The sequence below is a fragment of the Piliocolobus tephrosceles genome, chromosome 1, assembly GCF_002776525.5.
Source record: "Piliocolobus tephrosceles isolate RC106 chromosome 1, ASM277652v3, whole genome shotgun sequence".
NCBI classification, from domain to species: domain Eukaryota; kingdom Metazoa; phylum Chordata; class Mammalia; order Primates; family Cercopithecidae; genus Piliocolobus; species Piliocolobus tephrosceles.
In genome coordinates, this window is record NC_045434.1 from 96,601,355 (window position 1) to 96,614,353 (window position 12,999).

The 12,999-nt window shown below is 42.1% G+C and overlaps 1 non-coding gene across 1 annotated transcript; it reads right to left on the bottom strand.

The window, feature by feature from the left end:
• Positions 1 to 9,119: 9,119 nt before the first annotated feature.
• Positions 9,120 to 9,193, bottom strand: TRNAR-UCU. Its single transcript has one exon. It is a non-coding gene; the product is annotated as a tRNA-Arg (tRNA).
• Between the last annotated feature and the right edge of the window lie 3,806 nt (positions 9,194 to 12,999).

Consider the following 12,999-nt stretch of genomic DNA (forward strand, 5'->3'; position numbering starts at 1 on the left):
ACACCTACATTTTAAGAATTAAAATCACCTCTTTTGATATATATGTATATTCTGACCACACACTCAGTAGATTGTGGAATCCATATGCTCTTACCCTCTGTACAACACACATATACACATGCGTGTGGACACATTTCTTCACCAGGGAACACAGTAACACCCCTAAATTATGAAGGTAAACATTAGCAAGCTGGACATACAAATTAGACATCAATTAATATATGTATGTGAATTGCATCTAAGAGCCAGTCCAGTACCTCCAAATGGGTCCTTAACACTGCCTAGTATACATTCCGCACTTCTCTGCTATATTATTATCATCCTCTCACTCTCCACAGTAACTAATCCAAATTTCTGTGCTGTTTTCAAACATCCAACACCTTCTCTTTTTCTCAGTTATTCTCTGTTCAAGACATGGCTACTTACTTTAACAGAAGAAGGATAGCCACTGCCATCAGATGGAATTTCCTCATCTTCCAGATATCAACATGAAAATCTTCATCTAAACATCTACCCTCTTTCCTTCCAATGGTCACGGAGGAGCTGGTCCTCCAGCTACCCACTGTTAATGCCTTCTCTGGCACTCTGCATCCCCTATCACCTTCCCAGAAACCTCGGCTTCTATTTATGCACTTGCTCTTGTTCTTGTTCTCTCTCTGTCTCTCTTTCACTCAATGACTTCCTTCCCAATGGCTTTCATAGAAACTCAAATCTCTCCCACTAAAAAAAACAATTAAGATGTGTGGAACTACAGATACAACAAGTTTGGCCATGAACTTATCACTGTCGAAACTGAGTGGTGGGTACATGAGGATTCATAATGCTATTCTCTCTAATTTTATTTATGCTGGAGAGTTACCACAATGAAGTTTTAAAGTAAGGGAAAAAAAGATATTTTTGTTTGATTCCTCATAGCTTCCTCACCACCCTCTCTTCATCTCTTCATGCCCACACTTCTAAAAGTTGCCTATATGCATTCTCTGTTTCCTTACCTCCCACTCCCTCTGCAACCCCCTCCATCTGCTTTTTTTACCTGACACTCCAGAGAAACGAAAACAGCTATCACCCTTGACTTCCATGTCACATAATCTAGTGGATACATTTTAGTTATCATCACTAGTGACTTCTCAGCAGCATGTGATACTCAAACAAGTTTCTTCTTACATACTTCCTTCCCTGGGCTTCAGAAATTATAATATTCTGCTTTTTCTTCTACCTCTCACCACTACTTCTCCGACTCCTCTTACTCTGTTGTTAAATGCTGAAGTTCCTCTTAGCTCATTCTTAGGCCCTTTCTCTTCTCACCCTGTAATTTTTCCTATATGATCTTATTCATATTCTTGGCATTAAATTCCACCAACATGCATATGACTTCCAAAATTAAATCAGCAGTTCAGACCTGACCTGACTCTCACCTTCACACGTGTGTGACATCTCCTCTCTATATCTCAAAAGCACCTCAAAATTAGAAGCTCCAAACTGAACTCACCATTTTCTCCCCCAAACCTGGCCTTCTTCAAGTGTTTCTGATCTTAGTGAATGGTGTGCAAACCAGAAATCTTAGAGTCTTTCTTCTCAACTCTTTCCCCCTTTTACCATTTCTAATCCATCAACAAATCCTGCATGTTTTAGCTCATAAATACTTCTAAAACCTTTCTTCTTCTGTATCTGCCATTACCACCACCAGCACCACTATCATCCCCTTAATCCCAGCTAATATTGCTTTTCACAACAACCTCTGGTGGTAACTTCTAATTTAGCTCCAGCATCTATCCTGGCAGCCTTCCACTCTGTCCTCTGAGCAGCAGCTGGAGTAATCTTTCCAAAAGGCAAATCCAATCATGTTATTCTTTGGCTTAAAATCTTTCAGTGGTTTTCCATTGTTTTGGGGATAAGGAGAAAAAAAACCTTACAGGGAATACAAGGTCCTATGGGGCCTTGTCTCTCCAATTTCACTTCATGCGGCCTTCTCCCTTACTCTCTATTGTCAAACCAAACTCGCTTTACAGTCTTTCATCCGGCTGAGTGCGGTGGCTCACGCCTGTAATCCCAGCACTTTGGGAGGCAGAGGCGGGTGGATTACCTGAGGTCAGGAGTTCAAGACCAGCCTGGCCAACAAGGTGAAACCCCATCTCTACTAAAAATACAAAAATTAGCTGGGTGTAGTGTCAGATGCCTGTAATCCCAGTTACTTGGGAGGTTGAGGCAGGAGAATTGCTTGAGCCCGGGAGGCGGAGGTTGCAGTGAGCCAAGATTGTGCCACCGCACTCCAGCCTGGGCAACAAGACAAGACTCTGTCTCAAAAAAAAAAAAAAAAAAAAAAAAAAAAGCCCTTCATGCACGGCATCCGCCCTCCTTCTACAAAAGCTTCATGTATGCTGTCTGTGTATAGAAAGCCCTTTTCTTCATTCCTTGCCTAGTTATTTCCTTATCTTTCAGATTCAAGTCAAGAGACACTTCCTGGGGGAAGTTGTCCTTGATCTTCCCAAAGAGGTCAACTCTCCTGGCCACAGACCTTCTTTGCTTCACGGATCTCTCCTTTATTTACCATTGCGGCTTTACATGTATTTCTGTGATCACCTCTGTCTCATTTGTTCATCACTGTACGTCACTCAGTTCTTAGCACACAGCAGGTACTATAAGCATTTGTTGAATGAGTAACTGAATTAATGATTATTATTCATTCAACTCTGTCGGTTTTCCCTCTACTTAAACTGTCTCTAGATTACTTTTACCTTCATCTCTGAGTGGATAATCAGGGACTACACCTCATTTTTAATATTAATATAGTTCTGCGCTTTTATAGCTTATGCATGCCAGGATCCCATATGTGGGGCATGCCAGGCATCATTTTTACCCTAATATTTGGAGCCAGATTATTATTTTTGTATTTTAAAAATGTAAATATAATGAAATAGAACCCCAGATCTAGAATGTAGCATAAAGTCTATGACTTCAGAGAAATGCTGTGCTTAGTACAGACCACTTTAGGCCTGGCTTATGTGAATCTGGAAGTAAGCCATCACTCTCCTCAGCCATTAGAGACATGCTTAAGCACAAAACTTAAAAAGCACCATTAGAAGTTTATACATAATAGAAAACTTTTAACAGTTTCATGCTCCTTCAAAATAATCTAACTTGTTCTAAATAGTCGGAAATTTTGGATGGTACTATTTCTTTCTCTAAAAGTGGTCTATAGATGTAGCAAAGGAAGACAAGTTATCAGCAATTGTTAGTGATTGCCAGAAGATGCTCCCTTCAGATTCAGGACTGAGCTAGGTCCACAGCAAGGAATTTACCAGAAAAAGATTTGGACTAGAATACAACAGCCAAGCCCTGGTCTCCTGTCTCTTCTCAGCTCCCCAGGTGTTTGTTTTAGTCTAATTCCATCTCTGTAGACACCAACCTGCCTTCTCAAAATAGACACACTCGCCCTCATCCCAGGCTTTAAAGCCCAGCACTGCCCCACACAGAGAAGTCCTAACATGACCCTTTCCACAGGGACTAGAACCTGAGGATTGCTGTAGGACTTCTCTGCTCATTGCCCTAGAGAAAAATCTAGGGCTCCCACAGTGATCACTTTGGGGAGAACGTGCTCTTGGAGGGTAACTACTATTTAAAATACATTACGCGTGTCTTGACTTCCACTAGGACTCCCCTCAAAGAAGAATGTGGTTAGAAACATGGGTCACAGCTAAAATCTCTCAAGTCCTCACTCACAGCCTCCAAGAAACCAGCTTGATTCAAACAATCTGAAGGTTTAGAAAGAATAACTACAAACAAGGAGGCTAGCACTTGTGTTTGCACCTCCTGTGTATCTACCTCGACAATTTTACAGCTTACCCTATTTAATTCTAGGTATTAGTTTGATCATTTAGTGGATGAGAAAATCAAAGGACTTAGACAGACTTAGCGCATGCCTACATTTATACAAGTAAATAGTGAGACCTCAGATTTGGACTCAGATCTGTGTCATTACCATGAAGTTGCTGCTTCTACTATGCTCATGGTTAACTTCCCTTATCATAATATGCCATCTCTCACCATTCATTCTCTCAAAAGAATCATCACTGAACAATATTACCACCATGGAAGCAAAAAGATCCAACTAACTTCCAAGGAGGACACAGTTTAAAGATATTCTGTTCCATTATAATTTATAGCAAGTACTAAGGACATAAACACTGCAATCATGTTTTTGGGGATAAGGTCTATTTGCTACAGGTTTAAATATAAGCAAAATGAACATATTTACCAGTAGGTAATAACTATTGTAATGACAATAACTAAAAACAACTAGTTTAAAAATAAGTGATCTGCGTCAGGTAAGCTCTCCAGAGATGATAAATCACTTTTGTAGGTGGACTGTTATAAAACTCTCCACCTCCGGTGGTACAGCACCACCGCTTGGGAACCACAGTGCCATAGCTTGCTGCTTCTAAAGGCTTTGGGCCATATGCCTACATATGTGACTCTATTCTCTACTTATCTATTCTATCTCTGTCTGTTCTCTACCAACAGATAAAATGTGCCTTTTAACACAGAAACCAGAACCTCCGCTCAAACTCGTCAATGGTGCTCACTAACATTTAGAAAAGCCTCACCGACAAGCCTTATGTCAATGATTGCCAGGGTCATTGGAATTGCCCCTCAAAAGTGGTTTGAAAATTTGATGGAGTAGTTTTTTTTGTTATAATGACTGGGGGCCACGGTTAGCTGTAGAGAGGAAGAGCATGCTGGACTTATGAGTCCCAGAATGTGCAAGGGCATCTCTCACAACGAAGAATTGACCCATGATGTATACTTCTGAATGACCTGTTAAAACCTATGTGCTGGGGCCGGGTACGATGGCTCATGCCTGTAATCCCAGCACTTTGGGAGGCCGAGGCAAGTGGATCATTTGATCTCAGGAGTTCAAGACCAGCCTGGACAACATGGTGAAACCTCGTCTCTACTAAAGATACAAAAATTAGCTGAGCGTGTTGTTGCGCATGTGTACTCCCAGCTACTCAGGAGGCTGAGGCAGGAGAATCGCTTGAACCCAGGAGGCGGAGGTGGCAGTGAGCCGAGATCGCGCCACTGCACTCCAACCTGGGTGACAAAGCGAGACTCCATCTTGAACAAACAAACAAACAAAAATGTGTTCGTATCTGAGCCTAGAGTCTAACTTGTCTTTATATGTTAGAGAGCTTAAATTTAGGAATTAAATTCCTAAATTTTCCAGGAATGAAAAGTACTATGCATTTTGCAAGAAGACTTACTTTGTTTTGATCAGAAATTTATCCAAAAGTGTTCACCAGTCTGGAAAACCACGACACTGCTGGTGAATGACATCCCTCATGAGATTTAAGTCAGCAGTGCAGCATGCTTGCATCGGTCTGCACATGTAGCTGTTGCATTCAGGGTGGTTCTTCATATAGGTGCAAGGCTGCTGGTATGGCATTTACATACTAAAATATATGTTATTTATTATAAGTTTATTACTTTTTATTCCTCTCTTACATTACAATTAGGGTATTATATTGATTTGTTTTCATTACAGGCATGGGTAAGTTATGTTATCTATGAATTTCACTGCGGGGTACTAGAGGAGAATTGAAAAAATAATGGACCTAACAAGGCAGAGTTGGATGTGATAGGGTTGAGAACATTGTCCTAGATGATGTGCCCTGTATCAAACTCTAATCCCAACTCTTCCCATCACTCCTTCCACTCCACCACATTGACCTTTCAGCTTTCCAATCAAGCTAGTGTCCACATCAGAGTCTCTGCTCTTGCTGTTTCTCTGTTTGAAATGCCCACCCCTTAAATCTCATTGTCCTCCCTCACTTCACTCAGGTCTTCACTCAAAAGCCACCTCCTCTGAGAGGTCTTCCACAACCATCATTCGTCACACCACTCTCCACCCTCAAGCATCCTTTAAATTCCTCCATAGCACATAGCACTAGCTAAAATGCTATTCGCTATTCTAATGTTTATTTACCTGTCTGTCATTTGTTGCCACCATGGGAATACGTAGGAGGTGGAATCTACTATTTTGGTGCCTGGAATAGTGGAAAGTGGCATGAAGTGGGTGCTTAATGAATATTTGTTAAATAAGTGAATTAATGCATGAAGATACTGCCTGTGCTCCTGCTACCTGGAAGCTAGGAGTAATCTCTTTCTCTTTCCTATCTATATAATTTATAGTCAATCGAAGTCAGCATTAATTCTTTCAAATATATCCATCAAATGCCTACCATATTTCAGGTACCGATAATACAATAATAAATAACACATATCCTGCCCACATATTTTGCAATTAATGATCAGTTCCAGCATCTCTGAAGTATTTGAGTCCTACAGTGAAGTGACTTTATAAAAAAACACCCATTTCTATTTTACATTCTGAATATCTTTAAAATACAGTAATTATGATGTTCATAAATTAGGAGATATCCCTTATGTATTCAAAAGAAAATTGTTATCACACACAGAAGAAATTTTACTCGTGGAAAATCTTTTCCCAAGTCCTGGTGATATCCTTCAAGTCTCCAAAACACCAACCCTCAGAGATGAAGAGAGTTGAAGGTTAGGCAATAGTTAAATAAGCAGAAGCTTCTAGTTCCCTTGAGTGGGGTAGCCAGGAGGACCCTCTACCTACCTGGCTGACATAAAGCCTCCTATCTAAGGCACAGAGGGACTACCTGCCTCTGAAGGATCCTGCCAGCTAAAAAAGTCCAATCAGTCCTCTTTCTTAGGGTAGCACAGGGCGGCATCAGCTCCCGCTGATGACACACAGCCACCCTGGATGTTCCAGGCAGCGGCTGAGCATTCAGACCCTTTCCTTTCCCCACTTTGTGTCCAGGTACCCTCCTCATACGCTTGGGAGAAAGACAAAAGCAACTTGAAAACTAACATAGCCTCTATATTTGTGCAGCGCTGCACAACAAACTTTTTGTCCATTTTTACACTTGTAGGAAAGATAATATATTCTTTTTTTAATACATAAGCAAATTAAAGTGCAGATGTTCAGCAACTTGGCAAAACTGCTTCTTGTACCAAGGTCCTCTGACTCCAAGATAGGGAATAGAAACGACAGGATAGAATCAGGCTTGGGGAATCATCCGTGGATTTTAATTCTCACAGGTATATCACACTCTGATCAAACATTTAAACAAATTCCAACACAATGTCTATTTGGCACACATACCCACCCTGTTCCCACCTCATCCCCAGCCCTCACAGTTCCATGAAGTCTGATCATTATTTCCAGAAAGACTCTAGAAATGAGCAAACCATAGAGTGGGCCAGAACGAACCTCCACCCTTGCCCCAAATTTTAACAGTGATACAGAAATAATATCCCTACCCTCTCAGAATTCTCATGGTTAAGGACCTCCATTACCATGCTGTGATACAGGGAGAATCAGGAAGATGCATGCAGTATTCTAGATTATGGTGGAAAAAAGTGACATACTCCTTTCCTGAACTCCCTTTACCTTCCTCTTCCCCACTCCGCCCCCACCACCACACATTAATTTTTCCTTTCAGGCCAGGGCTTAAAGCAAAAATATCTAAGATAGGCTGAGTTAACAATAAACGAAAGGCTCCAGGAAAGAATGCCCAGGAACTTCTGGTCCACACCATGTCCTCCAAAGGGCATATCTACGGGACCGGTGGGAGACAGATAACATCTGAATTGGCCTTCCTCCAAGGTAACCCAGAAATGTGAAGCCATGTTAGCTCTTACTACAAGAATTTTAAGTCTTTAAAGTACCATACTACTTCAAGAGAATTTCAAAAGTTTCCATTTGCTATAAACACGGACACATGGAAGCAGAAAGCATTAATCTCCCTCCAGGGTCCTCCTGTCTACCCCATCAATTCCCCCTACCTTTTGGCATGGCTGCTTTAAACTCCTATGTGGACTTTCCTGCCTCCCCCTACCTCGGCTTCCTTAGAGTGCAAGTGCACAGCTGTGTCCTCTGGTCACCCGTCCAGAGTCCTGCATGGGAGAGATGCTGAGTCTCCCCAGCAGTCCTGGGAAACATATCTTCTCGGGTTTCCTGGGTTCACCTGAGGTGGAGGTCGGTTCCTGGCAGGGGCAGCTCCCTCTAGCTAATAAGCTAGAGGTAGCAACATGCAAGGGAGAGAGCCAGACCAGCCCAAAATAGAAACCCAAGCTACATCACAATCTGACCAAGCTCCAATCTGGCTAAACGTGGCCCTTTAGACAAGACAAGGAGACAGCAGAAGTGAATGCGGGAGGAGAGAGGAGGTAAGAACATGGCTTTTTGAAAATTAGAAATTATGGAAATGACATTCAGATACAACACTTGAAGTTTGTCCTACAAACAAAAAGGGGTACAAACTTTTCACAGTAAAGAGCATTTAAGTATGAAACCTTTGAGTTTCTGGGGACAAGCTCATCCAGCTTGCTGCTGGTAATTAGTGTGTTGCTCTGTGGTTTATTCCACTGAGACAAAGAGCAATGATTACATTTCACCTGATAGATCAGGAAGTGAGTGATGAGCTTGAGCACAAAAGGCCCCAGGAGTGAAAAAGTATAGCTGACAGATGGTGCAAGAAATTATCCTCTGCATGACCCCGTCTACCTCCTGACATCCACCGAATGATAACCCTTTGGTCAAAGAAGGTATTACCTCGAGGACAGTTGGACATATCCTCACTGACATATGGGACAATCTGCCCTTTTGTGGTCTCAGAGGTCAAAGGAGGGAACCATATTAGTTCCAAAACCTGTGACTTTGCGTCTTGGTCACTATGTGCCAATTATCTAACTTAGTGGAAAAAAGTGACATACTCCTTTCCTGAACTCCCTTTACCTTCCTCTTCCCCACTCCGCTATCTAACTGTGAAGTAAAGGATTCAAATGCTGTGTCAGTCGGGCTGAGCAGAGAGACGCAGCAGACATCTGAGCCTCTACTAGACAATGAAAATCCATAAGAGAGGAATACAGAAAGAATGAAGAATGAGGGGACAGAAAAGGAGAGAAGGTCCAGGATTCTCAAGGAAAAGGGTTTCCTTTCTCTCCCCTATAGCCTCCAGGGAGGAATAAATATAATTATCAACCTAGCATGACAGTGTTCAAAATAAAAGAGGCACCTGCCAGGTGACCATCTCTGCCGGGACTCGAACCCGGAACCTCTGGATTAGAAGTCCAGCGCGCTCGTCCATTGCGCCACAGAGACCTCACCACACACACAGCATCAGCACCAGAACTGAAAAAGCACATACCTTCTGCATCACCGAGCCATCTCAGCATCCTGCTCTCTGAGCGGTGGGGGGGGACAGGGACAGCTGGAAAATCTGGAGTGGAGATCCACCAGCCGGCTTCATCAAAGCTTTTCTCAATACTGTGGGTGTGATGGTCCCCAGAGGATTGGAGGAATGTGACAGCAGTCAATTTACCAGACTCAGAATCCCTGATGGAATAGGACAGAACTAGAGCCTTTGCTCTCCTTTCCTCTCCATCCCTTAGGGATGATACGAAAATCTCTCGATTCTCATGCTAATTAAGCAGAGTGCACCCAACCCTGCAGAAAACGCAGAAGCCATCTCTACCTCCACCCCCACTCCCTCACTGTGGTTTCATCCCAGTCCAGCTATTCTCAGACAGGGGCTGGGCAACGCTTGGGGATTCAGGAAAACCCTCGATCCCAGAGACAAAGGAGCTGCTTCTGTAAAGGAACACTGTGAACAGCGGCAGCAGAGAATGGCAGCTGAGTTCCAAGAGACTGGTCTGGTTCTCAGCAATAAGAACTGTATCTGTCAAGCCCAGACAAGAGGTACCGGGAGTCTGATGTTCCTTCAGCATCTTCACTAGAATTAAGAATGGGAGTGAAGAAAAAACAGGGTTCAGTGTGTGTGTTCAGTGTGTAAGGATGTGTGAACGTATATGTGTGTGTGAGAGAGTGTGTGTATGAGACAGAGGGAGAGTGTCTGTACACATAGGGTTGGAGGGTGAGAGTGGCAGATCTCTGATGAAATAGATGTCCTCAAATAGCCCTCCATAAATAAATGTATCTCTTTCCCCCACCTTCCTCAGCCCCAAGTCTCTGACAGCCTTTTTCCCCAGGGCTACCCACTTTGAAGAACAAGGATTTCTCAGCTACCTGTGCTTGCTACAAGTATCCTAGTACAATCAAAGTGACCAACCCTCCATAACTATATACCCAGCTCAGATCCAAGAAAATCATTTCTATTTTTAGAAGCCTCTCAGAGAAGACAATTCCATAATCACTGTTGTTTATAATTTCCACTGAGCCCATTCTTCTGAATGTCTAATCTAAATCCTTCTTACCTCACTTCAGCTCATTTTCTCCTATTTGGTTCCCAGACACATGGGAATAATTGGATTCTTGGTTCCTGATGACAATGCATTGATTTAAAGACTAATTGTGTTCACCACCCCACTCCCCATCAAAAGGTTACAAAAAAAGCAGGGAGCCAACTCAGATATCCCTCCTCCCTCACTGTGTGTCTCCATGGCCCCCAGTTCTGGACACTGCCAGCCAACTCCAATCATACAATATAGTTATTTCTAACCTGTGAGGCCAGGTGATGGCCTAAAGAAACAATATGACTAAATGAAATTAGATTAGAAAACCCTTAAGGGCTTTCTGACTCTAAGACTACAATTACAGCATCTCCCACGTCCCTACCCATTCATATAGCCCCAGGAATGAGACATGGTAGAGAACACAACCAAGGCAATTCAGTCAGATCAGGAATATAAACAAAAGTCTCTTTCTAACACATGGAGGAAAGCAGCTGCTCCAACCAGGCTTGCCTTCCATCTACGACCTAGAGATGAGAGCTCAGAAAAGTGAGATTAATTGTGTCTATTATAGACTTGAAACAAGAAGGCACAAAATAGACCTTTCTATCCAGAGACTGTATTACTCTGAGTGGCTAGTCACAAGGTGCTGATGAAAGAGTTAGTCAAGGGGTCTATATGATTGTAAACGGAAGCTTAACAGCACAGGCTAGCAATGAACCATTCCAATGTAAGGGAAAGGAAAAACTAGACTCTCAAGATAACTTCCTGCCAGGCTCAGTGTTCACACACACACACACACACAGCTCTTCAGCTCTTCATAAAGATATTGTCCTATATCCCAGAAATCTATCAGCCCCCTGAGTGACGTCCAAAGTATCACTGCTTCTTACAAGATCATGTGTTGTCCCAGCTCTCCAACTCCCTCCAGGAGCTTCATTCATTGTCTGCAATGTTCCCACTTGGTGCTGGGAATACAATGATGGAGAGAGATATCATGGCATTGTTCTACTCTCAAGAATCCCATAGGCAAATTCCAACGCAGGAATGACCCTGAAACATGTATGGGAGAAAAGAAGGAATCAACTTATTACTCACCAAATAAAATATCAATTTGCAAGTCCATACAAAGGCTATAACTCTGGGAGCAGAAAGATCCATCTTCATAGGAAATTATATAACTTACTTGGTTTAGACTCTGAGAAAATTCCTTAACTCTGATCTTCCATTTCCTCATTATAAACTAGGGGCACTAACATATATGCTACTGATAAAGATCAGCTGAGATTTCATAAAGCAGAGTGTTTGTCCCCTTTTTTCCTCTATTCCATGAGTTAATTCTCAACTCTATTGACTGGGTTGCTTCTTTCCCTTTGAGTACCCTTCCTTCATCTTCCTCTCACCACCCCACAGAAATCTCTTCATTCCAGCAAAAAAATGCCCATCACCGTCTCTCCACTTCCCCTTATACTTATAATGTAAATCAACAAAAGTACTCTGGACTTTGAGGACTTTTTTCAAATAAGAGATGTCTCTCTGACATCTCATTTTGCTTTATCATCCATAAAACAGACAAAGCCTCTTGATAGTGTCAATAATGTTTTAAACTAGGTTTTAATTTAAAATAAGAAGGCAAACAATCAAATAAATCTATAGTTTTAAAGGGCAGGAAAGGTGAAGTCACGTCACTCAAAATGATTGAAGCTAGTACATCTTTTTCTTCTTTTAAACTAGCTGTATGTCATTCATGTTTACGTAAACTCTCTGGAAGAAAAGTACATTCACCTTCCAAAAAAAAAAAAAAATCTGTCCTGATTTAATTCTCCAAAGATCTGTGACTCAAACATTACTCATACCTCTAATTGAATACCACTCTGCGACCCTACAGACAAACTAGTGATGCTCATACACTATTTCATTCACAAGGTGTTGCTGGGATACATACGATAAATGCCCTCCAAATTTTCCCTTTGGTCCAATTAAATCCTGCATCCTACTGTGGTCTTACTTACAGCTTCTCTAAAGGTTCCTACATCCACTAGTCCGTATTTTAAATTCTAAAGGCTATTACACGGAGTAAGACAGTGAATTTGTCATTTAGATAGCACACCCCTTACATACTATACTTTCATCTCCCAGGCCCTATGATGCTGTAAACCTTATTAATCCACATCTATTGTGAGCACAACTTCTGGAAGTGTTACCATATACCATCTTCCCACGTTCCTACCTGCTATCAGCTCCCTCTTACTATCTCACCCCCAAGGAGTCAGACCAGGTCTTTCCTACTGTTAGTACCTTCCAGGAAGGCTGGAAAAGGTGTTTTGCAATGTCAGGCCTATAGAGTGAGACCTACTGTGCAGATGTTCAGTTCATAACTCCCAACCCTTAAGGAAGAGTAAAATGGACATACATACCCACAATGCAAAAGCCCTTGAGTCCTTTTCCAGACACTTCATCTTCATGAGATCTTGCCCCATATTCATTTCTCCATTCCTATTATGCATTTTCTGACCCATCATAATAAAGCATTTAGGTTCCCAAGTATATTTTTCCTCCCTCCTAGCCTATGAGCCTGACTGCAGATTGTTCCTTTCCCCCTCAGTCCCCTTTCTCATACTTGAAGAGGGAAGAAATGAGATAATCCAGGTAACAATTGAGCCTGAGAATCAAGCCAAGGAAAGACAAATACAGACCAAATTATCCTTTCATCATCCC